Raw genomic sequence first — 26803 nt, 5'->3', positions numbered from 1 at the left:
CTCAATGAGCCCTCTGTGGTTCACCTGCAGCCACCGTCCCTGCCCCACCATTGTCCCTGCCCCACCATCGTCCCGGGCAGGGCCGGGAGAAGGCTGCCCCTCCTCTGCAGACACCCTTTCATGGGGAACTCACAGCACAAAGGCCTATTTATACCCCTCCTCCCCCTCGACAGCTTCTCAGTCCACCCGGGCACCACTCGGGGCTCCTGGAATTCCTCTGCTCTATCATGCCCCCGGGACTTTGCACGACTGATCCCCCTGCCAGGAATCCCCCCTTCCCCGGCACACACACAGCCGCCTTTGTCCACCTCTAAGTCACTCAGGAGCACAGCCCCCCGCACCTCCCCCTTCCCAGCGTGGGCTCCCTCCCCCCCTACAGGACTGCACAGTGTGTGAGACACTGTGTCGCCTGCCTTTGTCCTCGGTGGTTCTCAGATTCGGGCAGCCATCAGCATCTCCTGGGGGGCTTGTCAAAACCCACCCTCAAGTTCCTGCCCTGCAGGTCAGGGGGTGTGGGGGGGCTCCTGGGAATCAGCATTTCAACATGTTCCCAGGAGCCTCAGCCGCTGCTCTGAGAACCATGTTTGGTGGTCTGTGTCCCCTTTCCTGAGATGGTGGCGAGGCTTGATCCCATCCCTTGGGGGTTGCTGGTTCCATGGCCAGATAGAGGAGCTGGGCCTAGGACGATGGCCCGTCCACCCTCAGGCTCTGGAAACTTCTCCAGGGTCCTTAGGCTGGCACCCTGAAGGGGGAGGGGGAGGGGGCAGAGGCCAAGGCCAGGGGCCAGGGCAGAGAGTGTCTCTGGAGATTAGTAAGAGAATGGGATTTAGGGGGACCCTCGTCAGAAGCTCAGGCACCCTGTTCCCAGAACAGCCCTCCCAAGGTCATGGGGAGACCTTGAGATACAGGAGGAGAGCAGCTGGGGGTCCGGGGCCCAAACTCATGGCCTGTGTGACCAGAGGCCAGGCTGTGCCTGGTTGGCACAGAAACAGCTGCTGACCCTCTGCCCTGCCCTGACCCCAGGTGGCAGAGGAGCCCTTCCCAAAGGTTTGGATCACACAAGGCCACGGAGGCTCCCGTGAGATCTGCTGGGACAGCAAGCACCCTCTCCAATGTCACCTACCAGGATCCAGGAGGCTGGGGCTGCACGGAACCCTGGGACACTGTGACAGAGAGGGGCTGTCATGTGGCCAGTGTCTGGCGAGCCTGGCACTCCCCGCCTGGCCTGAGTACAGCTCAGCTCGGGCCACCCCCTCCACGGTCCTGTGGTATCCCAGACAGCACTGGAGACCCTCAGGACTCAGAGCTAAAGTTGCCAGAAGCCAGGCTGTCCCTGGTCCCATGGGACCACTTGGGTACCAGTCCTAAGACTTCTGGTCTGGTCAGCAATATGCCGCAACAGCCACCAGGCTCCTGTCTCTTCTTGACTGAGCACCTGTCTCCTACCCTTAAGGAGGAAGAAAAATAAATTTAGAATGTCTCCCAGTTGGAGTTTGTCTTGGGGCGCTCTATATTCAAAGACCTCTGGGGCGGGGGGGCGAGGGAGAGATGGAGTTGGAAGGTGGGGAAGGGGCATTTGTTTTGTAATCTAAATCCTTCCAGGTCATTTGAATTTTTAAAGAACATGTATCAATCTGGTAATAACTTTCCAAAATAATTTTTGTCTTAAAATGGCAAAGCAATCATCCAAACTCCATTTGCAAGAGAGAAGTTTTTGCAATAGATAGCTTACAGGGGGTCATTAAATAGACCATCTCCATTCTTTCCTGAGCGGCAGCCTGGGCCCGGAGCGCTGCGACATGGCTTAGCACCCATTATTTAATTTAAAGCTCATCAAGTTCCATGAGCTGGATGCTATTAGTGCCACCATCTCCTAGATGAAAGAATAAACTGCAGGAGACTAAATAACATGCCCAAGGTCATCCTGCCTTGAGCGGGGGCTTGAACTCCCGCCTGCCTGACAGCCAGCCTGTCCATCAGCACACACCAGGCTGCCTCCCGAAATGACACAGAAATCGACAAGCTCCAAAGCCGCTGTTGTGAGTCCATTCTGCTACCTGAAAACTACTGATACCCCCCGAAGCCTAAATCAAATTGTCACAGGAACACAAACCAAGAGATTGGTGTCTGCAGCCAAATTGGCTGAGGATTGGAAAGCGTGGAGTAGCAGAGCCCGTTCATCTGTCCGTCCATTCACCAACCCCTGATTGGCAGCCCCACCCACGGTGCCCCGCTCCATGCTGAGGATCGGAAAAGGTGAGATGCCCACAGCCCCCCGGAAAGGCAAGGCCAATACAGGCTGGACGGGAGGGACCCTGGCACCTGCCAATTTGCTGACTTCATTGTAACTCAGGATGGAAGCATGCATTGCGAGGAGTGCACGTGAAACACCACGGTGTCACCGGTGCCTGCAGCAGGGCCCCCTCCTCTCCAGAGCACTCAGCATCCAGAATGCCTGAGGGAACCGCTGGCCATGCACCCCTGGGTCCCCATAACCGACGTGGGTTCTCCAGCATTTTATCAAGGCTGTCGGCCCCAGATGGCAAGAAGGGGCTAAGGAAAGCTCTAGAAGCTGCTGGGCCCAGGGTCCAGCCTGCAGACCTGATAGCAGGGCACATGGTGTCCTACTCAATAGGACCCTGTTTTGGCGGTTCCACGTCCATTTGGAGACAAAGGGGCTAGGGAGTGTGGCTCCATGATCACCAAGTGTTTTGGGACATGGACCAACAGGCCCTACACACCAGTAACCATCTGGGATGCCTCCTACAGAGTCACAAACGAATTCAACAGCATCAGCAGCATTCGCTACCCCTGAGTGCTGGCACTCTGACAGGCGTCTGTTAATCACTTTTCTTATTTAATTCTCCCATTTAATCTTTACCTCAATTCTGTGAGATGTTGACTATTGCTATCCCCAATTTACAGATGAGAAAACTGAGGCTCAGGGCTAGGACTGACCCAGGTCTGACTGGGAGTAGGATGGTTAAAGCTGGCAGGGACCTCGCCCTTCATGTGACAAATGACAAACTATAATATGCGAAGTCACTCTAGCATGGCTGGGACAAGGAACCCCGTGCCCAGGGGTCTGCTGCAACGCCTGCTGCTCACCATGCTATAAGTAAAATGGAAAAGCTGAAAAGCCGTAGGATTCTGTAAGTCCCTCCAGCACCTCCCTTCTCTTCTAAAGGGCTCACCTTTAGAAGAAGAGGAAGAGGAAGAGGAGGCGCTGCTCCAAGCTCTAGTCTAAGGCTGCCTTGAAGACAGCCCTGTGGTCAACCGGAGGCTGCAGGAAGGACAGTGGCTGCCAGGGTCCACTCCCACCTGGCCCAGTCTTTGCCTCCTGGGACTCTGCACAACATCCTCGCCCATACTGTCCCCCCACCAGTGTCCAAAGCCCAGTCCCCACGTGCTATGTCCCCTGATTTATCACTACCCCCCCCTCATCCCCTGGAGTTCCCAAGCCTCTTTTACATCTGTGTCCCCAGCCCCTGGTTCCTCATTTGGGTGGTGGTGCCCCTTGGCAACAAGCTGGGGGCTCTCAGCCCTGGTGCCCAAGTTGCTTCTGGAGGGCAACAGAAATGATGAGAAAGGACAGTGGCACCTGCCACTTCTCTGTGTGTGTTGCACACCCAGACCAGATACCCAGGGCCACTGCCACCAGTATCTTAGGACTCTAAGTCCCAGACTAGACAAGTCATTCTATTACTTCTGCAGCGTCAGAGGCAGCTGGGGGCTTTTGAAATTGTGGAAAATAGTTGACTTATAAACCTTGCCCATGGGGGGTCCAGTGCTGATGGACCCCTGGGCGGGGAAGGAGATGGAGACAGTCAAAGGCAGGTCCTGCTCTCCTGGGATCTCCTGGAGGCAGGAACCTTTGCAATTTGCTCAATTTCAATTTCCAGCATTTGAACGGGGCCAGGCATGCAGTGGGCGTCCCCGGGCGGTGGACTACAGGAACCATCCCTGCGGGACCAGAGGCTGAGCGCACCATATAAGGCAGGGCGGCGCTGACCGCAGAGCGGTCTGCGTGGTGACTCAGACCTGCGGAGTCCACAGTGGAGACAGAGCGCAGGAGCCCTGGGGCAGGGCCAAGAGGGTTGTGGTCAACCCAAACCAAGCAAGGGGCAGATTTTAAAAAGCACGTGGCCACATTGCCTGGGAGCAGCGTTCTAAGCTGTGTTTTGTTTTTATTTTTTTTCATCGTTTTCTGCTAAGCAATCATTTTTTTCCCTAATGAAATAAGCCGCACCCTAAATGCATAACAGACCTGCGGCAGCGGGCACCAGCCAGGCCAGCTCCAGTGGGGACGGCGCCCTCCTCCCCTGGACTGCTGGGCTGGTCGCCTGGGAAAGGCCCCTATCTGAGAGGCCATTTAAGCCAAGTAAACCCTAAAGAGTCTGCAGAAATCCCCCCCCCCCCACCACACACACACCCCGCAGTGAAGGGGCAGCCGGGAGAGAAGGAGGGAAAGGTGCTATGGCGCTCGGAAGCGCAGGATCCTCGGGGAGAAGGGCTTTCTGGGGTAAGCCTTTGGGAAGTGAGGCACAACCTGGGGACAGGTGATGCCAGGTGTGTTCTTAAGCCAGGCTTCTTCCCTCCCCGCTTTGTTCTGCAGCGCCGGGGATCAGGAGCGCAGGCCAGGCAAGCGCTCTGCCCAGCTCCGCCCCAGCCAGGTCAGGCCTTAGATGCCAGATGCACCCCAAATCAGGCACCTGTCCCAGGAAGGCCAACCCGGGTCGCATGAAACACATGAAGAGGGACAAGTCGGAGCCCCCGTTGCTTCCCGCGCGCTCAGCGTCTGCCCGCACTGCACTCCTTTGTCCTGGTGAGAACAGCGCCCGGACTTCCCTCCGAGAAACCTCCCGCTCTGCATTCCAGAGATTCCCCACGACACGCCCCATCAGCACCAGCCACGCCCCACCAACCTCGTCCGCCAATCAGCACATTCGCCTCCAGGTTTCAATGATTGGTCAGAGATGGTCATGTGACCACGCCAGCCAATGAGCTTCGACTCTGGGACTGTGGTTGAACTCCCGGGAAAGGCTGCTCCGGTACTGCCTGGGGTTAGACTTGGGAGCTGCCGGCCTCGGCCATGCCGCCAAGCGGGGGTGCCCGCCTGGGGACTGAGGCCCACGCGGGGGTCCCCGCCTGGGGACCGAGGCCCACGGGAGAGAAGCAGGGGCATAGATGTGGTGTGACACATCCAATGGGAAATGGCTCTGAATTCAGCACTGATTCGACACCAGTAAATAGACCCTAAATTGCCAGTTATTCGACACCAAGAAAAGACCAACCTGTCACCTGTCTTACTGACCCTGATGGGCATTGCTTTCTAGTGACACAGCACCTGCCGTCTTGCACAGCCTGTGCCTCCCCTCCCCATCTTAGGACCCATCTTTGGCTCTTTGTTTTTTGAAATATGTTATTTATTCCTAGATGATGTAATAGTTGTACATATATATACGGGGGACAGCGTGGGATTCCAAGTCAGGTGTACAACCGGTAACGATCAGATCCGGCAGTTGGCATCTTCATCAGTTCATCACCCCAGACGTTATCATTTCTTTATGTCAGAAACATTCAAAATTATGTCAACCAGCTATTTTGAAATATGCAGAATTTTTGTCACCCATAGTTACAAATTTTTGACAAAAGGACTCGGGCAATAATTCACCTATGCTGTACAAAGTACTTTGACCTTTTGCAGGCAAATTTTGATGTTGTGAAATTCTCACTTTTTCATTAGGTATATATTTTTTTTCCTTTTAAAAAAAAGTTTTATTTATTTTGAGACACAGTCTCCCTAAGTTGCCCAGGATTTGCGGTCCTCCTGCCTCAGTCTCCTGAGATGTCCCTGGTCCTTGCTTACCTGAACCTGGGGGACTCTTGGACCCTGGGACAGTGCCTGGGCCAGCTGAGCTGCGCTTGCCTCCATCCATCGTCCCAGCTGCTGGGCCCCTCTTGGGAGGCTGTTTGGGTGACTAGTGAGATCCCTGCGCCCTGACTGAGAGCCACTCATTCTGTCCCTCTCCTTATTGTCCCAAACATGGACCTGCGGAGGAGACAGACTCGATACCATGAATGTTCATTGGGTCCTGGAATCCAGCCACTCCTGAACTTGGGGCAGGAGGGGCCACCCCAGGGCTCTGGTTCAGTCTCAGAAGAACCAGCCATGGGGAGAGGCTGCAGGGGTGGTGGGACAGCCATGGGCTCTGATGTCAAGCAGGCCATGAGAAGTGGACCTCTGACCTTCTGCATCAACTTTAAAACAGGGATCCCTCCACTGTCCACCTAGGAGGAGGCTGAAAGCCACAAACTGACCGCAGCGATGGCTGGTGAGGGTGTGCAGCCACAGGAAGCCTCATTCATGGCTGGTAGGAATGCAAAATGGGACAGCCACTCTGAAGACAGCACCACAGGCTCTTATGAAGGTAAGAGTAGTCCTGCCGTGCCGTCCAGCAGCAGTGGCTCAAATAAGCTGAAAACTTAAGTCCACACACACAAAAGCTACAAACAAATGTTTACAGCAGCTCTGGTCAGAACTGCCAACACTGGAAGCGGCTAATAAGTCCTTCAATAAGCAAGCCCGTGAACAACTGTGGCACATGCGTTGGAATGCTGTCCACAATAAAAAGAAACAAGTTATTGGAGGGCATACAGAGGTGTATGTCTGTAATCCCAGTGACTCAGGAGGCTGAGGCAGGAGGGTTGCAAGTTTGAGGCCAGCCTCAGTTACTTAGTGAGGCCCTAAACAACTTGGCAAGACCCTGTCTGAAAATAAAAATAAAAAGGGCTGAGGATGAGACTCAGTGGTGAGAGCCCCTGGGTTCAAACGCTTGTTTCAAATTAAAAAAAAAAAAAATTAAAACAAACTGCCCTACACAGAAAGACACAGAGGAACCTTAAATACATATTTCTAGGTGAAAGAAGCCTGTCTCAAGGCTGTGCACTGTGACTCCAGCCATCTAGACAAGGCAAAATGACAGTGACGTACAAACTGGGTGCCGGGAAGGAACATGGAAGATTGGAAAAAAAACCAGGGAACGTCCCACCTGCTGGGCAGAGGAGCCGGGATTCATCCCCCTTCTCCACGGACTGTGCGTGGCCAGGAGGTCACCAGCACAAAGACTCTCATTCCCAGCTTCCCATGCAGCAGGGGCACCAAGTGACCACATTCTGGCCACTGAATGTGACAAATGCATCAGCTTAGAAGAAGGCAGCATCCCCTCCTCTGCTGACATCCCCTCTCTGATGACCGGGTTGGGGACACCACGGCGGGTCACGTGGACAATAATGGTGGAGCTGTAGACGGAAGGAACCTGGGCCCCAGTGGCTTCCGTGAAAGAATCGCTTTACTTGGGATTTTACTTAGAGAAAATTTCCCCTCTCTGTGGCTTAAGAAACTGATATTTGGGTTTTTGTTACGGATGAGGATGAGCAATCTCTGATGGCCAGGGACCACCAGGATGCTCTCAGGGCTCTGCACAGCACAGGTAAACATCTCAGTCAGTCCGTCAACCCTTAGCGGGCCAGCTTCCTGTGCTGGGGTTCAACCACAAACAAGGCAGAGGCGGAGTCCACATCCTGGCTGGGGGCAGGCCATCCATGTGACCATGCTCGCATGGTGGGCTGCCACACGTGTGCAGGAATGCAACGTGGGTTCTTGGATTCTTCGCCTGCTGAGCCCTTTTTATCAATTATCTTTTTTTAATATTTATTTTTTAGTTGTACTTGAACACAATATCTTTTATTTATTTATGTTTTGTAGTGCTGAGGTCCGGACCCAGGGCCTCCCGCGTGGGAGGCGAGCTCTGTGCGGCGGAGCCCCAACCCCAGCCCTTTATCCATTATCCTAAACACAAACCCAGGAGGTGAGGCGGTTCCTTCCTAATTTGACTAATGGGTTAGAAGGGACACAGAGAGGTTGAGGAACAGGTCCCGGGCCACACTGCTGCTTCCCAAATTTGAGCCTAGGTCTATTAGAGCTCAGAGCCTTAACATTGGGGCCTCCTGCCAACAGGGACTGAAATGGGGCTGTGTTGGAGAATGGAGGTGCCCGCTGCTGGTGACACTTAGCGGCAATAAAAGTAGCATAAAACCCCTCTCTGACCAGGCTGAGTCCCTTACCTGGTAGATGGCACTGGGAAGTCTTCTAAGGGTCGTGCCCGTGTTTCTAGAATCTTCAAGAGCAGCTCTGCTGGCGGGCTCAGAGTGCGGGTTCCAGCAGGCTTGAGGTGCGCCTGTGGGGAGAAGAGGAGCAGCCATGACTGCCTGGTGGGGTGCTTCACGGGGTTCGGCCCTGCCCAGGGCCCTTCTTCCTGTTTGGAGGCTCCCAGGCCCTGGAGGAGGCTGAGGGAAGAGGCGGAGACCGCAGCAGCCTGGGATCTGCAGTGGGACAGGGGTCCCACCACGTGGGTCCCGGCTGAAGAAACAACCCTAAGACACAGAGACAGACATGAGCCCGTGTGTGCAGGTCCCAGGTGAAAACACCATTGTCACGGTCACTGCATGGAGCAGAGTGCCCCGCAGAGGTGGAGGCTCAGCAAATGCTTCATGATTTGCTTCAGTGTAAGACAGCACTCACCATGTCTGCGTAAGTGGAAGGAAATGTGCAGACCTGAGCCCATGGGAGAGAAGTTCCTTCCTCTTGTCAACCTGCATTCTTGGAATGCTCCGGCCAGCCCAACCTGTGCCTCTTTGTACCAAAGACACCAATGCCCAGAGAGGAGCAATGACTAGCCCAAAATCACACAGCAAATTAATTGCCTAGCAAGGCCTGAACTCCTGTTCTCTCTTCATGCGTGGCAGGTGCTCTCTCCAGGGCAGTGCCCTCCTTCGCCATTTCAAGACTCGTCACCCCTAGAGCAGTCCCAGGCTCAGCAGGAGCCTGCTGCGTGCCAACAGGTGGCACAGCAGGGAACGGCTTCCTGGCTGAGTTCAAGTGCAGACCAGGTGCAGGAGGCAGTGTGCACAGTGGTCAGTAGCATGGGCTGCAGAGGCAGGTGGCCCTTGGTCACCTGCTGGGGCCACCCCTTTCCAGAAGTGGGGTCTCAGGGTGCTGGGGTCTTCATTTTAAGCAGCTAATAATAGCCGCTGTCCCCAAAGACTGCTGGGTGTTAAAATGACCTCAATAAGTCTGGGAAACCCGCAGGTGAGCACTTGGCATACAGAGGTCGCTCAATAAATGTCAGGGAGGTGCCGAAATGAGGGCGGTGTGCGCAGGAGGCGAGGAGGGGCGTGGCGGGAGGGGCAGTGTGTCCCCGGCACAGTGGGTCTCAGATACAGGGCACCTAGGAGACCTTCTAGCGGGGTGCTACCCTCCTTTGACCACCCAACCAAATGCAGGGCCATCAGCCTCTGCAAGCTGGTGAGCTAGGGTCGCGGGCGGGCGGCAGTGGGTGCCTGAGGACTGGGGCGGGTCCCACTCCCCAGGAGGGGTGTTCTGGCATTTTCCAAAGAAAGGAAGGGACAGACGCAGGAAAGAGGCGGCTATGAGATGGCTTCAGCAGCAGGAAGGGCCATTCTGGCCAGGTCACCCTGTCACCTGTCCCTGCCACAGCGCCTGGCCCCATCCTGTGTCTCTGAGTCTCTCTGGGCTTCCCCAGCATCTCCCCCTCTCAGACGTGAGGAAGAGGCTCTCCTGGGGACCCCCAGCCCAGGCCCCTAAGAGGCTGAGAAGCAGGTGGTCCCCAGATGAACAGAATGGGGGGGTCTTTGCCTCGGGGGGCTGCACCTGTGGGCCCCACCCCTGCACACGGGAGTCCTACAGTCCCGATCCAGCCCACCTGCCACCGCCCTCAGGCGCCCTGGCCTGCCCTGGGCCTCGGAGTCCCTGTCTGTCAACTTGGTGTTGGGAGCCCACCTGGAGCCCCTGCAGCCTCTGGATCGTCCGAGGCTCCACAGGGCACAGGGAAGGGCTCTCCTGCCAGACCCCTGTGATACCACAGAGCCCAGGAGGTGCTGTGTCACCTGCTGGCTTCCTGGGGGAGGTGGCGTGAACATGGAGGGCGCGGGGTGCTGTGGCAGAGACCAGGAGGGAGGACAGGGAGGGTGTTCAGGACCCTGCGGGGTGCCTGGGAGGAGGCTGGGGACGGGGTGCCTGTGCTTCACACAGCGCCGCGTTCTTGCTGACGGATGGGAAAGTGGGGCTCAGCGAGATCCGCTCTGCGGATGCACAGCTGTGAGAGAGACGGTTGGAGCCCACATGGGGTTTCAGAACAGGAGCTCTTTTTGGCCACTGTGGAGTGTGACCATGGAGATGGTTTAAAATGGAATGTGAATCCGGGCGCGGTGGCCCACGCCTGTGATCCCAGCAGCTCAGGAGGCTGAGGCAGGAGGATCTCTAGTTCAAAGCCAGCCTCAGCTAAAAAGCAAGGCGCTAAGCCACTCAGTGGGACCCTGTCTCCACATAAAAAATGAAAAGGCTGGGAGGTGGCTCAGGGGTCAGCTCTCCCAATGTGAATCAGAGGAACTGAGGTCTGTGGCACATATGTAGCCCGCAAGGGCAGGTGCCACCGTCTGTGCTGGGGGCTCTCGGGGTGTGAACACGCGCAGTTGTGAACCTAGATGTGTGTCGTCATCAAATGAAGCACCTTTCCCCAACCTGGGCCCCAAATGCCAAAGCCCTGGCCACAATGCGGCCCAGGACGTTCAGTGCTGAGGCTGTGGGCTGGTTTGTCCTGCCACACATCGCCTGTCCCTGGGCCCCACCGCTGACAGGAGAGTGACTCAGCCTGCATGTCCCACTCGATGCTCTCTGCCGTCCCTCAGCTGCCTGTCCACCTGGGGACAGATCCTCAGGATCACGGCTGAGATGCCCAGGGCTGCTGCCAGCCAGGCAGCAGTGAGCGCCCAGCCAGGGGCTGGCCAGCCTGTGTCCCCACCCTGGGATGGCCATCCACCTCTCCATGCCTCGGGAAGCCTCTGAGCTGCTGAGAAACCCCAGGGGGAGTGCCAGGGTGCGCCAGCCCACCCAGCGGTTGTTCCCGGGGCCCAGGGTGATCCCAGGGAGCCGCGAGGGAGCCTCGGTCCCTCCTGCCCCTCCCCAGCCTCAGTGTCCCCACCGATGAACTGACAACCTCCTGGCTCCCAGACGGAGCAGTGCTCCGCCCTGGGGCGTCTGGCTTTCCAGGTCACTGTCTGCGGTTCCGTCAGAGCTGCATCTAATTTGCCGGGAGCCAGAAGGCCATCAAGCAGCAAAGAGCTGAGGAGGCCCAGGGCTGTTGAATCTCCACAGGAGTGGGCAGGACACAGGGGTTTGACATTGGAGTCACCGACCAGCAAGGGACGGGAACCCCTAGGAAGAGAGAAGGAGGGGTGCCGAGAGGGAGGGACAGAGCTGCCCCACGAGAATGTGGGCACAGTCCCCAAGCTCACATTGGGCTCATCCAAAAGTCACGGAGTCCGTGAATATTATTCCTCCTTAGGAAGCATTAATTGAGCACCTGAGGGAAGGGGTGGGCAGGGCCTGGAGGGGGCATGAAGAAGGGGGTGTGCCTCCCAGATCTGCCATGGCCACCGACTGAGCCTCCCACTTCCCCGAGCCTCAGTTTCCTCCCCGATAAAGTGAAAAAACACAGCCGCCTCCCAGGGCTGGGGTCCGACCCCGTCAGACACGGGAAGCACCTTGAACTTAATGAGCTTGTTTTTTTTTTTTTTTTGGTAATTGGCTGTGGCTTCTATTAACTAAGATGCCCTTTCCCTCTTGCAAAAGAGGACGGCGACACTCAAGGTCAGATCCCTGGCGAGGACGGGCCAGGCCGGGCCTCAAATCACAGGAGGAGCAGTTATGAGCACATAAACCCGGGATGACTCAGAGAAGAGCCTTGATTTTAAAATATTGTTAAAGGAAAAGGCTGTTTTATGATTTTTGCACGGCGCGCTTATTAAACCCCAGCTATAAATGTGAACTAATAAGTAAAATGAGTTAAGTTAATGAAAAAAAAAAAAAAAACCAACCTTGAGGATGGATCCATGGTCCCTAATAGCAGCCCATAAACATAAACATAAAATTTAAAATAAAGAATGAATCATCGTGCCCAGCAGCTCGGGGAACCCTCCATTTCTCTGCCTGGAAAATAAAATCTATTGATTTTACAGGCTTCTCATGGCTCACGAGTGGGTCTTGGGGAAGTCATAAAGGAAGGAATTATTTCCGATTGTTTACTCACGGAGGATCCTATGTGTTGAATTTAAACCGTCTCCCGTTCCAAATTAGCACCAACCAAATTAGAATCCGAGCACCGCAGAGCTGCGGAGGCCCGGGAGGCTCAAGCAGAGTGACTTGCCTAAGACCACACAGCCCAGGAGGAGCCAGGCTAAAACCAGGACTCTGCATCAAGGACAGGGTCCTGCTCTGGTCACCGAGACCCCAGGGCCGGGTCGTTGAATCCAGTGGATGTGCTGGGGGGCACCCGGGTGGCTTCTGTTCCCAGCTGCTGGGGAAGAGTAACCTCCCCAGGAAGGGAGCTGCCGAGCCAGACACAGCCGAGGACGCAGCGGGGAGACTGCAGGTTTCGGGTTGTAGGAAGCAGAGGGCGACTGGGCCAGCAGACAGGGGACACCCTGGGGCCCAGGTCTCCTCTGACAGGGGTGCACACCTGCCCAGGTCTGGGTCAGGTGAGGCTGTCCTGTCGGGGTGGGGGTGACGTGAACTCAGCCAGCCCCCCCCACGCCCAGGGACCTTCACGTGGGGCGCGTGCACACGTGTGTTGATGTGAAGTCTCAGGCTGCACGTGCTCATGAAGCAGATGTTCAATTACCACCCGAGTGTCATTAATCAACGCGGTTAATACACAGCCCGCACCCTATCATTACTTTGCAATTACACCCAAGCGCAATCCTGGATCGCCAAGGATGGGCCATCCCCCAGCCCGCCAGAGGGCAGGTAGAGGGGCCGGGCTGCCTCCCTCTCCTCCCGCCCCCCGCCCTGCCCTCTGCTCTTAATCTTCGGGGCTGATGTCCCCATCACACAGAGTGGGGAGCCCCGTTCCCCCGAGGGGCTGCTTCTGCTACCAGGTCGGTTCTGAAATGAACCCCAATCGCCCTGGCCCTTCCTCTGGGCTCCTCAGCTTGGAAATGCACGTCTTTCCAGAAACAAAGAGCCCGTGGGTGGGAGGCGGCTCCCTGGCGGAGCCCATACTGGCCTTGCCCATGGCCAGCTGGAGATCCCCGGGGCAAGGGGCCTCGGTTTCAAAGACAGAGAGAGTAGCAACGACCCCGGGATTCTAGAATTTTAAAATGCCGCTTGCCCAGCCCAGAGGAAGGCCTTGGGGACCCCTCCATTTCCCCAGCTCACAGGACGTTGGCTTCCTTTCCCCTCCCCAAGAGCCTAGTCCCATGGGCCTGGAAACAGCTCCTTACAGTGTCCCTCCCTGCCACCTGCCACCTGCCACCTCCGCGGACCCCACTCCTCCCCAAGCCTCACCCCCCTGGCCCTGGCCCACAGCTATGGCTCTACGTGGCCCCCTGCAGCCCCTCCAGCCATCCTCGCCCTGGACCTGCCACTCTCCTGCTCAACAGCCTTCCGTAGCTCACCATCGCCTGGGCGGCAAGGCCCACCTCCCCCTGTGGTGGGAGAGGAACCCGGCGGGTGGGCCTGGAGCAGGGAGCGGAGGCCTTCCCAGCAGGCACCAGCCCGACCAGTGTGCAGGGCCCCAACCCCCAGGACAGCTGCCAGAGCCAACCAGACTGTCCCTGGCAGAGGAGGGCGAGGAGAGACCAGAGGGCGGCCGGGGGGAGGCCGCAGGGTCTGGGCTCCTAGAGACCCAGGCAGGACCAAGGCGCGTCCTGCGGACGGGGGAGCCCAGGCTCAGTCCTGGGTGGGCAGCAGAAGCAGGGCTCCAGGTGGGCTCTGAAGAGCGGCCACCACCACTAGGACTCAGCTTCCCCTCAGGGCTGGCCAGTGCCCGGCCGCTCCTGCTGGCCTGCGCTCACCCCGGCCTCTGTGAAGGGGCCACTGAGGAGAGAAGCGTCCTTCCTCCCCTCACGTCCCCACACACAGGCCTGCACGCACACGCACACACACTCAGGCACACGCACAGCCCAGCTGGGGTCGGATTGAAGCCTAAAGGTTGAAGGTCAAGCAGCAGGAAGACTTTGCTCAGGGGAAGCTTGGCTGTGTGTCCTGGGGAAGGCTAAGTGCCCTCTCTGGGCTTCCACTTTTTCCTCTTTAAAACTGAGAGAGGTATTCAATGAACTTCCCTACGGATGGGTAAAGGTGAGTTGAGGAGGAATCTGGAGCCTGAGCCCTGGGACTGAAATGACATGTCCCCAGGACAAAGCCACCTGGTTCCCACCAGGACAAGGATCAGGGTCTCCCGCATGGTGCCTCATTGGTGAGAAGCTGAATTTGAACCCTGGCCCCAGCATTCACTACGTGGCCTTGATCACCTTTTGTGAATCCGAGCCTTGGTTTTCTCATCTGTGAAATGGGGACAACGATGTTCCTCCTTTGCAGAGTTAAATGACAAGACGGGGAGATGCCGAGCACCGTGTCTGGGGCAGAAGGAGCTTCAGGGGGTGGGAGCAAGGGCTGCACTGCGTCCACGGCTCCGTCCACGTTGAAGGGGGCTTTCTTGGGGAAACCACAGCCATCTTCAGGCCACCAGAGACCTGGGAAGTGGCTTGTCCTCACCCTGGTCCTCCCAGCCCCCTGGCAGGCCCAGCCCTGAAGGGGACAGTCCTGACCACAGCCCAGCCACACCAGATGGAGTGCCATCACCCCTCTGGGTGAATGGTGGCCACGCTGGGGACCTGGGGCAAGGAGCCTGGCACGAGGGGCACATCTCCCCAGAGTGCGTCATCTTCAAGAGGGGAATGTGTCCACGTCACTAAATAACAATGGGGACGCTTCAGCCGTGGGGGACAAACACCTGTGGGGAGACCCGGCCTCGGCTGGCCCGGGACAGCGTCGGCTCCGGCGGTTTCTTGGATTTGGAGGAAGGAACAGAGAACAATACCCTTCTCCTCTGTTGGCCCTGGGGACGGGGTTATTAGGGGTCACACAGTCCATCTCCTGCATTTGGGAGGGACAGAGCTCACAGGGCCAGGCCAGGCAGGGGGACCCATCCTGGGGTGGCCTCTAGGCCCCCATCCTGGGGTGGCAGCAACCAGTGTGATGCCGTCCATCCAGCAGATGACCCTCTGCACGGGGCCCCAGGAACCACTGTCCACGGGTCATCCGAGGGTCCCCCTGAGGAATCTGTACCCTTAGCGGGGGGCCACTAAACAGCCGGAGGTCCGTCAGAACCGAAGCCGGTCCTTCTCCAGAATTCCCAGGAAGGGCTCCCAGGTACCTGGGTGCTGCACCCTGAGCCCTTCCTGAGCGGGGCACGCAGGCGGTGTCCACTGCAGAGCCACCTGGCTGGGGGGCTGGGGGTGCGTGGGACACGACGCCCCAGCCCCACCGGGCACAGCCCACGAGCCTGCCTGCCTGACGCGCGGCTGTGGCGGCCCAGCGCCTGGGCCTCTGTGGGGACCCCGGGTGCTCAGGGCCGCCCAGGACCTCACCCCTGCCGTGCCGCGGGCTCTGCCTTCGCGGGTCGGTGTGCGGATCCCCAGAGTCCTCAGAGTCCTCCCGCGACCCAGCCCTCTCCAGGGTCTCCTAGGCCACAGGCGCGGCAGCTCGGGAGGCAGATGCGGTGCTGTGGTCACAGGGCGCGACCTCCCGCTGACCCACCACCTCTCACCCCAGAGCTGCCCCGTGCAGGTGCCCTGCAGGACGCTCCTCCTGACCCCCATGAGGCCAGTGTCCAGCCGAGGGGCAGAGAGCAGACAGATCACTGGCCCAGGGCCACATCCCACTCTTAAGTGGCCGCACTTGAACTTGAACTCCATTCTCCCTGACTGCGGGGCCCCAGCACCTCCTCCTACCAACACAGGGGACTGGACTGCTTCCCTGGGCTCGGCCGCCCCGACCCCGGCAAGTCTGGGGCCCAGTGATCTCACTGTGGCTGCTCCTGCCGTCCCCTCCCAGTTCCTGGTGTGTCGCAGACTGTGGCTCTACCAGGCGGCTACAGGCCGAGAACGGGAGGTTTCTGAGCCTCGGCTGCTTGCCAGGCCTGGACGGCCCCCACCGCAGGAGGCCACCAGGGGTGTGGGGCCAGGGGCTTGGTGGCCCTTGCTGGGAGCTCCCTGATGGAGGGTGCCCCTGAGGAGCCAGCCTCCCTGGCCTCCCTGGTCTGCTCCATCTGCCCATCCTTGGCAGGGTGAGGGCAGAAGTCCTGTGAGAGCCTCTGCCCAGGGGCAGAGAGGAGCCGGGCGGGCACAGGACACACTCCTTCTGCCCCTGCCCTCCCAAACCAGTCGGCCTCCCCCAAGACGCCTGTAGCCTCGAAGCCCGGCGTCCCTTCACCTCCCACTCACTACCGTTGTTATTATTATCCCCCCTTTTTTTGGCATGGGGGGTTGAACCCAGGGCTGCTTAGCCTCTGAGCCACGCCCCAGTCCTTTTCATTTTTTATTTAGAGACAGGGTCTCACAAATTGCTCAGGGCCTAGCTAAGTTGCTGAGGCTGGCTTTGAACTCACGATCCTCCTGCCTCAGCCTCCAGAGCCACTGGGATGACCGGCATGAGCCTGAATTACCCCCATTTTATAGAGAAAAACTGAGGCTCAACAAGGCAGAAATGTAACACACGGCGACCACACGCCCAGGCTCCGCGCACGTCTGAGCTACCAAGAGCGGAAGACGCGGGCGAAGAAACGGCTAAGAAACGCGTTTGTCCCCTCGGCATGACCACGGCGTCTAAGAGGAGAACAGCCAAAGACCCACCAACATCTGAGGGAAGAAAAGGGAGTGTGGCCACTGACCGGGGGAATGTCACCAGCCATGAGAAGCCACCCACAGAGGACCACGCCCAGAGGGGACAAGAGGCGAATGGGGGGGGGGGGACGTGTGACCTAGGTGCCTGGGGCAGCTGTCTTGGAACCAGGCAGACGTGGGGTTGCATGACGTGGGCGCCTCCTAGGTGCCACCACACTGTCCTAGGTGCCACCGCACTGCCCACTTGAAAACAGCCAATTTTACGTTCTGTGAATTTTACTTCAATCAAGAAGGAAAAGGCGCTGAACCTCACGACGGCCAGGAGCTGGGAGGAGGGGAGTGGGCTTCATGCTGGGGTCTCTCCTGCTGCCTGTCCCTGCGGCCACCGTCCTCGGTGGCCTGCTCTGTGCTTGTCCACCGCTGGGCCTCTGTCAGGAGAGCCCTGTCTCCCCATGTCTGCTGTCAGGGTCCTTCCAGGGCCTGGGTGAAGCCACCTCCCTCTGCGATGGCTTCCTGGGTCTCCGGGGAATGTCCTGGTCCTGGAGCCCCTAGCCCTAAGTTCTGTCCCCCATGGCAATGCCCCTGGGCTCCTACTGGGGTCAGCCGCGCCTGGAGCGGCCCCCGAGCCTGAGAGTTAACATCAATGCCGTGGAGTCCTCGGCTCTGTGCTTGGCACACAGTAGGCGCTCAATAAGCGCTGGGTGTCGAGGGCTGGTTCACTCCTAAAGGGCAGGGGCTGCTGACTCGTCCCCTCTTCTCTGGCCTGGGCCCCCCCAGCAGAGCTCCTCAGATGAGTGGGACCAGGGCAGGGGTGACAGCCTCCCCTGACAGCCCCCTCGTGCCCCTGGGCAGGAAGCCGTCTCCGTTCAGGGGGTAATAACTGTGACTCCGTTTCCCTGTGGGTTGGCCTCTGGAGAGGCCCTTATGGAGCAGGAAACTGTGAAGTGTCCAGGGCTCCGGGAACAAGCCGAGCCCTGACCAGTCCTCCTGGAGGCTCGGCCACCATCAGATGGCACAGGGGACAGGGGTCAGAGACTGGCCCCCGGGATTCAGGCCCCTGCTCTGCGCCGACCAGTCCTAGGCCGACCCCACGCCTCCTGGACAGGACAGTCACTAAACAGATGGCCACTGAACCCCTGAGGGGTGGGCCGAGGGGCGAGGGCGTCGGTGTGACCAGGAGGACCCGTCAGTGTCCCCATCTGTAAGGACAAGAGCAGCACCCGGTGTCGGGCCTGCCCAGAGTCAAGGCCCCACCCACAGAGCAATTACGGTCATCGCTGTTCTCTCCCTTTGACGGATGTGACAACCAAGGCCCAGGGAGGCACGCAGCAGTCTACGGAGTCACAGGGTCCCCACACTGACACCGACTCCCACCCGCGGAGGCCCCCTGCATCCTGGCACAGCACTGCTGTCCTGGGACGCGGGCCCTGGCTCTGGCGCTGGTGACAGCTTGGCTGGCCGGGTGGCAATGGCTCAGGCTGTGCCCACCCACTCCCCCCTCTCTCAGCCGCTCCGTGGCGACGTCAAGCCAGATGGCACAGAGGCACAAGGAACAGAGGTCTGGGGACGAGGCCTGGGCTGAGGAAGGAGCTCCTCATTTCCCGGGGAGCCCCGGCTCCAGGGCTCTGTCCGCAGCTCCCTGGGCTGTGACACCCCGCCCCGCCCGCCTGGCCAACCCCTGCTCATCCTCCAAGACCCCAGTCCCGCGTTACCTCCCGGGGACTCTCTCCCGCGCTGGGTGGCCACTGTTGTGCTACGTGTTCTTCATCTCTGCAGGCTCAGCGAGGGCAGGCACTGGGTCTGGGGCCCTCTGCAGTGGCCTTCACAGTGACCCCAGCGTCATGCACATGCCAGGCAGTCAAAACTAGTGAATCAAGAATGAGTCTCTATGACATCCCAGATGTTGGCCCTACGCACCACTCCCCTGACTCAGTGCCCAAACAGGACTCATCAACTTCGTCCCCTATCCTGGGCCGGTCCTCAGTCAAGTCTACGGGTCTGTAATCATCTCTGTAATAATCGTGGCCATACGTGTTTCCCCGACTGTGATTAATATGCAGTCAAGTGACCGCGTTCCATCCTGGAAGCACCTTCTAAGGGAACCCTATACATTTAGAGTATTTGTGTTAAGAATAACTGCAAACCCTGCAGGACGTCAGCCCTGTCGGTACGTCTGGAAGCTTTGGAGCCTGCTGTGGGACACGAATTACGTGACAGTGACAAGAACTTCCCTTCCCTCCGGGAACACGGAGAAACACAGGCCTCCCTGGTCTCTCCCCGGCTGGACTGTTGGTGATGGAACACGCCAAGGGCAGGGAGCCTGTCCTCTCTAAGTGACACTGAAGCAGAGAGAGGAGGCTTTGGGACCAGGGAAGTTCAGCCCGGCCCCTTGACCTTGGGCCGAGACCTTGGGCTGGCCCTGGAATCATTAATATCAGAGAAACTCAGATTAGAAAGCCCAACGAGACACCACCACAGACCCAACAGAGGTAAATCCAGATGGCTGTGAAGCAGCTGGCCCTCCCACAGGCTGCTGGCAAGACTGTCAAACGACAGGCTCGTTCTATTTGACAGTGCCTATCAAAGCTCAACCCGTTTCTAACTCCAGTTACATACCCAAAAGAAATCCAAATGTACTCACAAAAAGATGTGGACCAGAATGTCCCCTGCAGATGTAATCATAAGCACCCAAAACGTTCACCCATGGAGAATGGAAATCAATCATCATAGATTGATACGATGGACTATTACACAGCGATGAAAAGGATAAGCCACATATATAAGAATAGATCACAAAATCTTAGGTTGAACTAACAAAAAAATGTCAGAGGAGGGCCAACCATACGATTCCACGTACATGAAATTCAAGACCTGGCACAATTGCTTGGTGGTGGTAGGAGGCAGAACAGTAGTCTCCTGAGGGGAAGGGGAGGAGGGAGTATGCACTGAGACAGGCCCAGCAGAGTGTTCTGAGCTGGTGGGGTGGCGGTGTTTTATATTTGATTGGAGTGGGGATCACCAGCGTACAAAAATGGTTGAGCTGCGACTGGTGATCCACGCCCTCGACTGTGTAGACGCTAACCCTACACCAGAGTTTTTAACCACCAGTCGGGAGGGTAGGTTGGGCTGCACCATCCCTCAGGCCCCCGGCTCTGTGACTTTAGGATTCTCGGTTCAGGGACGCGGCTCCCGCTGAGACTCAGGGAGTTTGTGCGGTTCTCCTCCTTCCTGCCTGCCGCTGGCTCATGGGGAGACGCCCCCCTCTTGCTTGACCCCTTCCCTGACTTTGTGCAACTCAAGCAGCGGCTGCAGGGTCCCCGTCCCACCTAGGAGAAGGTCAGGCTCCCGGGCCGCTCCAGAGGACAGACACGGCCATCGTGGGAACTGCCCTGCCAGGCTGCGCCCAAGGGAGAGGCCTCCTGAGCCGCAGCAGGTGCATCTTTGCAGGGGCAGGCCAGGCTCGGGCAGGGGCAGGGGTCATTTTGAAAAGCTGGCCCGTGTGTGTTTATGTCACGTGAAGGGACCTCAGAAAGTGACCACAGAGCAAAAGCCATCGTGGGGAAAGGGCAGCCACGGGTTTGGCCTGGGAGGGAATCGCTGGCCCCGTCCCTCCTCCTTGAAGGACACTGGGCAGTGTCCACTTGGGCAGCCTCTCAAGGAAGGAGCGCTGGGGCTCTGGAGTCTAAGGGTCTCCGTTCAAGGCCTCTTCTGCCCCCGCGGGCTGCACGCACGGACAGCTGGCCTCCCACCCGTGCCTCAGTTTCCCCCAGGGTCTCACTAAGTTGCCCAGGCCAGCCTTGAACTTGGGAGTACAAGGGTCTCCCCTCCTCCCCCACCTTCAGACCACTAATTGCAAATGCGTTCATTTTACGAACCCACAGTGACTTTGTGTTCTGTCTCCATGCTGGCAGCCACTGTTCCTGTCACATTCAACCCTCCGAGACACAAACTGTAGACTCTTGGTGAATAGTTGTGCGTTTTCCAATCTACCAGGCACAGCTCCAGACCCTGTTGCCTTGGAGGCTCCAAGGGTCCCAAAGGGGTCGAGCTTGATGGCGCAGTGACCTGGGAGGCTGAGGCAGGGGGATGGCAAGTTCAAGGCCAGCCTTGTCAACTTTGCAAGACCCACCCTCTCTCAAAGTGAAAAAGGGCTGGGGAGGTGGCTTAGTGGTAGAGCCCCCTGGGTTCAATCCCCATTATCAAAAAAAAAAAAGATTTTTTTTTCCCCAAAGCAAAGAAAATGCTCCGAGGCGCGGTGGTCCCAGCAGGTGTGAGAGGTGACGTGCCAGTTCCGCATCACTCACCAGGACCCTTGGAGACAAGTTCCTCGGGGAAACCCAGGTTCAGAGTAAGGAGAGATGTGCCCATGATGGATCACCCGCGGTGACCTGGAGCCCGGGCGGGAGGCTGGCTCGGTGCCACCTGCTGGCTGAGGATCACCGGTGTGATCCGTCTCTGGGGCTGTGCTTTCCTGCCCGCCAGGTGGGACGAGGGTCTCCCGGCTGAACTGCGGGAGGATGGGCTGAGGCGGAAACAGCCTGGAGTCCGCTCCCCCGAGTCTGCGCCCACCCCTCCTGGGGACAGCCAGGAGAGGAGGAAGGAGCCTTCCGCAGCCAGGCCCGTGTGGGACGCCCTGGGGACACAGGGACTCCCCTCCTTTGAACTTCAGTTTTCTAATTTGCAAAATGAGAAAAATAATTCCTCAGCCCAGGGCTGTTAGGTGTGTGAAGGGGGATCTTCTACAAAAAGGACTTGATTCTTTCCAAAGTCCTATGCAAATGTCGTCTTTGAAGTCTTAGGAAATCTAGGTCTAATTAGGCCAGCTCCCTGGGAGGAGGGGGCGCCCAGTGGGCGGAGAGCTCGGGCTGCCTGCCCCGCCCCTGCGAGATGCCCCGCCCACCTGCCCCGCCCTGCGAGCTGCCCTGGGGCCTTCCCGGGCCTCCCTGTGCCGCCCGCCCGCGAGGCCTCCAGGTGTCTGGCGGAGCAGAGCCCAGGGCCCAGGTGGCGCTGGGATAGGGAGTGCTCCTGACCGGGCTGTGCTCCTGCTTGGGGAGGTCCTGGGCCAGTGGCTCCAGTCACAGCTCTGCCCCGGGCCAGGGCAGCCACCTAGTGTGGCTTCCAGGACCCTGTAGAATGCAGAGCGCTTGGGAGGTCGGGACCCACCCACGGGACCGCAGCCCGGCCGGCCGTGCCAGTCCTGGCTCTGGGAAGTAATTAGGCAAGAGTCCGGGGATAAAAAGGTGGATGTGTAGGCGTCCGGTGGCCGCTGGAGAGGGACCCTGTGGCAGAGAGGCTTTGGGGGTGGAGGAGAGAGAACGTGTGGAAGGAGACGCACCCAGGGGTCCCTGGGTGCTGGACGCAGAGACCCAGAGAGGAAGAACGGGCCGAGGCAGGGCGTCACTGGGGGAGCAGGTGGACAGGCTCATTCCCTTGGCCTGATCCCTGAGAGCGTCGGAGAAACGGGTTCTCCTTTTGCAGGGGGTGAGAGAGGCGGCCTTAGCAGAGAGAGGACAGGCCCTGCTGGCAGAGGGGCGTCCAAGCCACTAATCCTTCAGCACAGCCATGTTGTCAGTAAACGGAGAGCAGACGACCTAGAACCTTCCATCGGATCACCCACAGCTGGGCTGTGTAGATTCTGTTCCGCGGCCACCGCCAGGCTGGAGCAGGACCTCCAGACCCCAGCAGGGACCCCTCCCTTCAGGAAAACCGTCCTCGCCACCAAGGCCTTTCAAGTGTGCCTCCGAGGCCCCCTGCACACTTAAGGCCACCTGACTGCAGATGCCCTTTCCAGCAACTCCTAGTCAGCATTTGATTAAAGAGCTGGTCCTCCGGCCTCACCATGGTGACTAGAATTAAACTGTCACACCACCTTGTACAGTTCCTGAGGCTGCTGTGGTAGAGCGCGCCCCCCCCCTAGCCTCCAAACACCTCCAATTTATTGTCACCCAGTTGTGGAGGTCAGGTGTCTTTTGAAAGGGGTCTCCCTGGGCTAGACTCCGGGGTCTGGAGGGCATCTGCTGCTGCCTTTGCTTGATTCTAGAGGATGACCACGTCCTTGGCATGGCCCTGTCCTGCTCAAGGCCAGCAAGGGCCAGTCCCGGCTTCCTCCCACACATCCCTAAAGCTCCTGTAGTCCAGCTTCTCTGGGCCTCTCCGAGGGACCAGGTGATGAAGATGCACCTACATATTCTGGGATAATCCCCTGCCTCCAATCCTTAACTGACTCATTAACCATCCTGTTAGCCAGCTAAGAAAACTAGCCGCTAATTGACTTACAGCGGGTTCCAGCCCTATATGCCCATCATATGCCGCCACACACTGACAGTTGAAAATACACTGACTCCCACCCTCCCAGCCACCAATTCAGCAGCACAGTCCGCGGCAGAGCACGGTGCAGGCAGGGCTGCCGGGACCCAGGCTCCTGGCTCTGCCCACATCCAGAGTACAGGAGTGCACACCGCGAGCCCAGGGAAAGATCAAGATCCAAAGTACGGTTTATGCTGAGTGTTCAGACTTTGCCACCACCATAGAGTCAAAAAACTCAGTTACGTTGTCGTCACAGATCAGGGACCATCTGTACACTCAGGTTCCCGGGATGAGCACACGGGCATCTTTGGGGGCCATTACTCTGCCCGCCCACCAGCCAGGTGTTCATGGATAGTAGAGTGGACACATTCTGGCACCACCACCCATCGGGGAAAGGCAAAGTGTCCTTACGAGCTGGGGAGGGGCTTGCAGAGCGGGGCCAGTCCCGCTTCCCCCACGCTTCCCCTTCCCCGGGATCAGCCAGACCCCCAGGGAAGGAATGAGGAAGTCACTTGGGAAATAAGGAGAGTCCAGCTTGGTTCCAAAGGACTGTGACGTCAGGAGACTTAGCCTGAGAAAGGCTCACGGCAGCCCCAACACGGTGTGCTGTGCACCTACAGGCCAACGTCCTGATCTCTCTGCCACCCTTCTGACGAGTGCCGGTGTGCTGTGCACCTACAGGCCAACGTCCTGATCTCTCTGCCACCCTTCTGACGAGTGCCGAGTGACCCTAGCCTCAGGGCCACGCCCATGCACTCTCTTGCAACAGGCTGGAAGCTTTGCCCACCGCTGTTCGGGAGCCAGCGGCGCCTGGAAGCTTCCATCCCTCCCCTGCCTCGGGGTGGCCCTTAGCCAGCGTCTGGGGTGTGGGAGGATGAAAGCTCAGTCCTCTTATCTCAGGTTGAGGCCAACTCTGAGTTGCCACAAAAACCCCCGAGCGGCCGTCTGCAGGACTGTTCTTGGCTTGGCCGCCGGCTGGGCTTCCTGCCCTGCCCTGCTCCCCTCTGAGAGAACATCCTCGATAAGTGCTTTGTCCACAAACGCTTGCCTTGGGTGCCTCTGGATTATTAATGGATACCAAGCCATTGAACCGCAATCCTTTGAAGTGAGAGCTCTGCTCATTCCCATTTCTCAGGCGAGGTAACTGAGGTCAGAGAAGTTCAGCAACGCATCCAAGTTGTAGAGCCAGCAAGCAGTCGGGGCGGGTCGGGGGAGATGGCCAGACGGGAGCTCTGTGCCTCCTCTCCCCTCGGACCACCCCCACCAGCTGCAGACAGGAGACAGGAGGAGGGCGCTGGGAGACGCAGCAAAGAGGGTGATGGCGTGAACGCCTTGTGGGGCCTCGGTTTCATCAAAGTCCAACAACAGAAACAGGAAAAGCTTCATGGCTTGCCAACCCAGGCCCAGGAGCAGGCAGGGCGACCTGGAACCCTGGCCACCCGCCACCCCATCCTCCCCAATGCAGCTTCTCCCTAAAAGAACCCACCAGGCTCCACCCCAAACCAGCGCAGAGTCCCCCCAGAGCCCCGCCCAGGCAGAGCTGACAGCCGGAGACTGGGGCTGGAGGGAGGCAGGTCCCTCATCTGGAGATGCAGGCCGGAGAAGCTAAAGGCTCCCGCAGGGTTCTGCACCTCCTGTGCTCCTGGCCCCAGCCACCTGGCCTGGCCGCCCTTCTGGTTCGAAGTGACCCCCAGGGAGCGCCTGGAGGTGGGACGGGGCTCCTCTTCCACCCTCCCCCAGCAAGGAAGATACTCCACCCAACAGCCCTGCTATGGGGCAAGGACTGACAAGGGCTACTGGGGAGGGCAGGACCGAGGGCCCCAGTGGGAGGTCGGGGTGGCTTCCTGGAGGAGGTGGGAGGGAAAGCCCTTGGCCCCGCCCAAGGCAGCCAGAGCCCAAGGAGAGATAATGACCTGAAAGCCACCTCTTGCTGCATGCCTGCTCCAGGCCTGGGGCTTGGTTTCTGACCATCAAACCAACCCAAGAAGGTGGCCTATCATTGCGCTTTACAGATGAAGGTTAGCCCCTCTGAAGGCCCAGAGAGGTTAAGTTACTTGCCCAAGGTCACTAAGCCGACAGCCAGGAAAGCTAGCATGTTTGAAGCCCAGTCCATGAGTCCTCCCAGGTCCTGCTCCATTCCCTGAGACCAGGACAGCGGGCCCCAAGGTGGACACCAGGGGTAGGCTTGGGCTTTGGGTCTCCAAAGCAGGAATGCAGGCATCCTGGAGGAGGTGCCTTCCAAACATGGAAGCTTCTGGCAGGCAGAAGAGGGAGGAGGGACATTTTTGGTATGCCGCAGTCTGGCTGGGCACAAATCAGGAGCCACTCAAGCAGGGACAAACTTTATTTCCAAACCCCACCAGCACACTCCACACACGCTCCCCGGGAACTCTCCCAAACGCCACCCACGCGGCTCCTCCAGGACACACCGCACACCAACCGGAACTCCCACCACCGGAACTTCACCAACCAACACGAACTCTTCAGGAATCCCCGCGAGAGCTCAACCGGAACTCAACGGGAACTCCGCAAGAACTTACAAGTCATCATCTTAATGGCTCGCTGGCGTCACCTCTCAACCACTACTTCTGGCAAAAATGCCATGCGTCATCCCGACTCGGCTGTGGCCCTCCACATTGGTAGAGGGCAGCAGGCCTGCAAGGGCTCAGAGAGGAAGTGCAGGGTGGCATCGGTGAACAGCCTCATCTGACAGATGTCCAAGGGGCATTGGTGGGGAACACAGTGGCCAGGATATGGAGGACATTCAGACCCATCCCCCTGGGACCGCAGTGAAGTCTGGCAGTGACAGCCACCAAGTGAGCATCACTGAGAGAGGGAAGGAGCCAGAGGAACGGTCCCTCCAGGGACAGGTGGCTTGGGGGAAGGGACCGGCTTGTTCCCAGCTTGTCAATGCGGGGAGAAGCAGCTCTGGGTTGGGAAGACCCCTTAGGGGACGGGAGGGTGGGCTTTGGAGGTCTTGGGTGAAGCTGGGCTGGGGAGGGACAAAGATGAGCTGCCCTCCATTGGGAGCATCGTGCGGGACGCTGCATCTGTAGACATGGGTGAGATGACCAGGGTGTAGGGCAGAAAGGAGGGGGGCAGAGACACGGCCCACCAGGACTGGACGCCAGCCTGGGCAGGGTCCTCAGCCTCTCTATCCTCTGCCCTTTTCTGATGAAGGAGGTATACAGGTGCCTGTCACCAGGTGAGGACTGGAGATGACAGGGACGCGGTATGAGTGCTTGGCCAGGGCTGGCATCTACCAAACACTCAGGGTGAGAGTGGTGGCCTCCCCCCCCCTCCTCTCCCCCACCCTCTTGAGAGCTGAGCTGTTCCAGGTCAAGTTCAAGATAACTGGCTCTCCCTCGGCTTAGACGCTCTGATGCTGGTCAACTTGGTCCATTCCCTCCCGTCCTCTGCTCGAACGTCCCCTCCACCGAGAGGCCCTCCTGGACCAGCCCACTTGGACAGCCCAACCCGCCAGCCATTCCCCTGCGCTGCAGAACCTGAAGCCACAGTCTGCTGGCCTGCTACTCCCCATCAGAGGGCCATCCAGGAGGGCAGCTGTCCTGTCCCCCGTTTCCCCAGCACACGGAGTACTGCCCAGTCACAGTGGACACGAGCATTTGGGAACAGATGTACGAGTGAATGAGTGGACAGTTCCCCGGGCTCTCTGCCTGCCCAGGCTTCCCCAGCAGGACCAGGGACCCTGCCGGTGACAAGCACGGCGATG

General features: G+C 58.5%; 1 protein-coding gene across 5 annotated transcripts in view; it reads right to left on the bottom strand.

Moving 5' to 3' along the window:
- Positions 1-26803, bottom strand: part of TSPAN18 (tetraspanin 18) — a 148830-nt gene that overhangs the window by 40531 nt on the left and 81496 nt on the right. For all 5 annotated transcript variants that reach the window (XM_081263535.1, XM_081263538.1, XM_081263536.1 and 2 more), the window contains exon 3: positions 8128-8240. The gene's annotated coding sequence lies outside the window, so the exon portion shown is untranslated. The remainder of the gene's footprint in view (positions 1-8127; positions 8241-26803) is intronic.

This window comes from Spermophilus citellus, assembly GCF_964194105.1.
Source record: "Spermophilus citellus genome assembly, chromosome: 2".
NCBI classification, from domain to species: domain Eukaryota; kingdom Metazoa; phylum Chordata; class Mammalia; order Rodentia; family Sciuridae; genus Spermophilus; species Spermophilus citellus.
The sequence above is the reverse complement of the archived record's forward strand: the minus strand, read 5'-3'. Positions and strand labels throughout refer to the sequence as shown.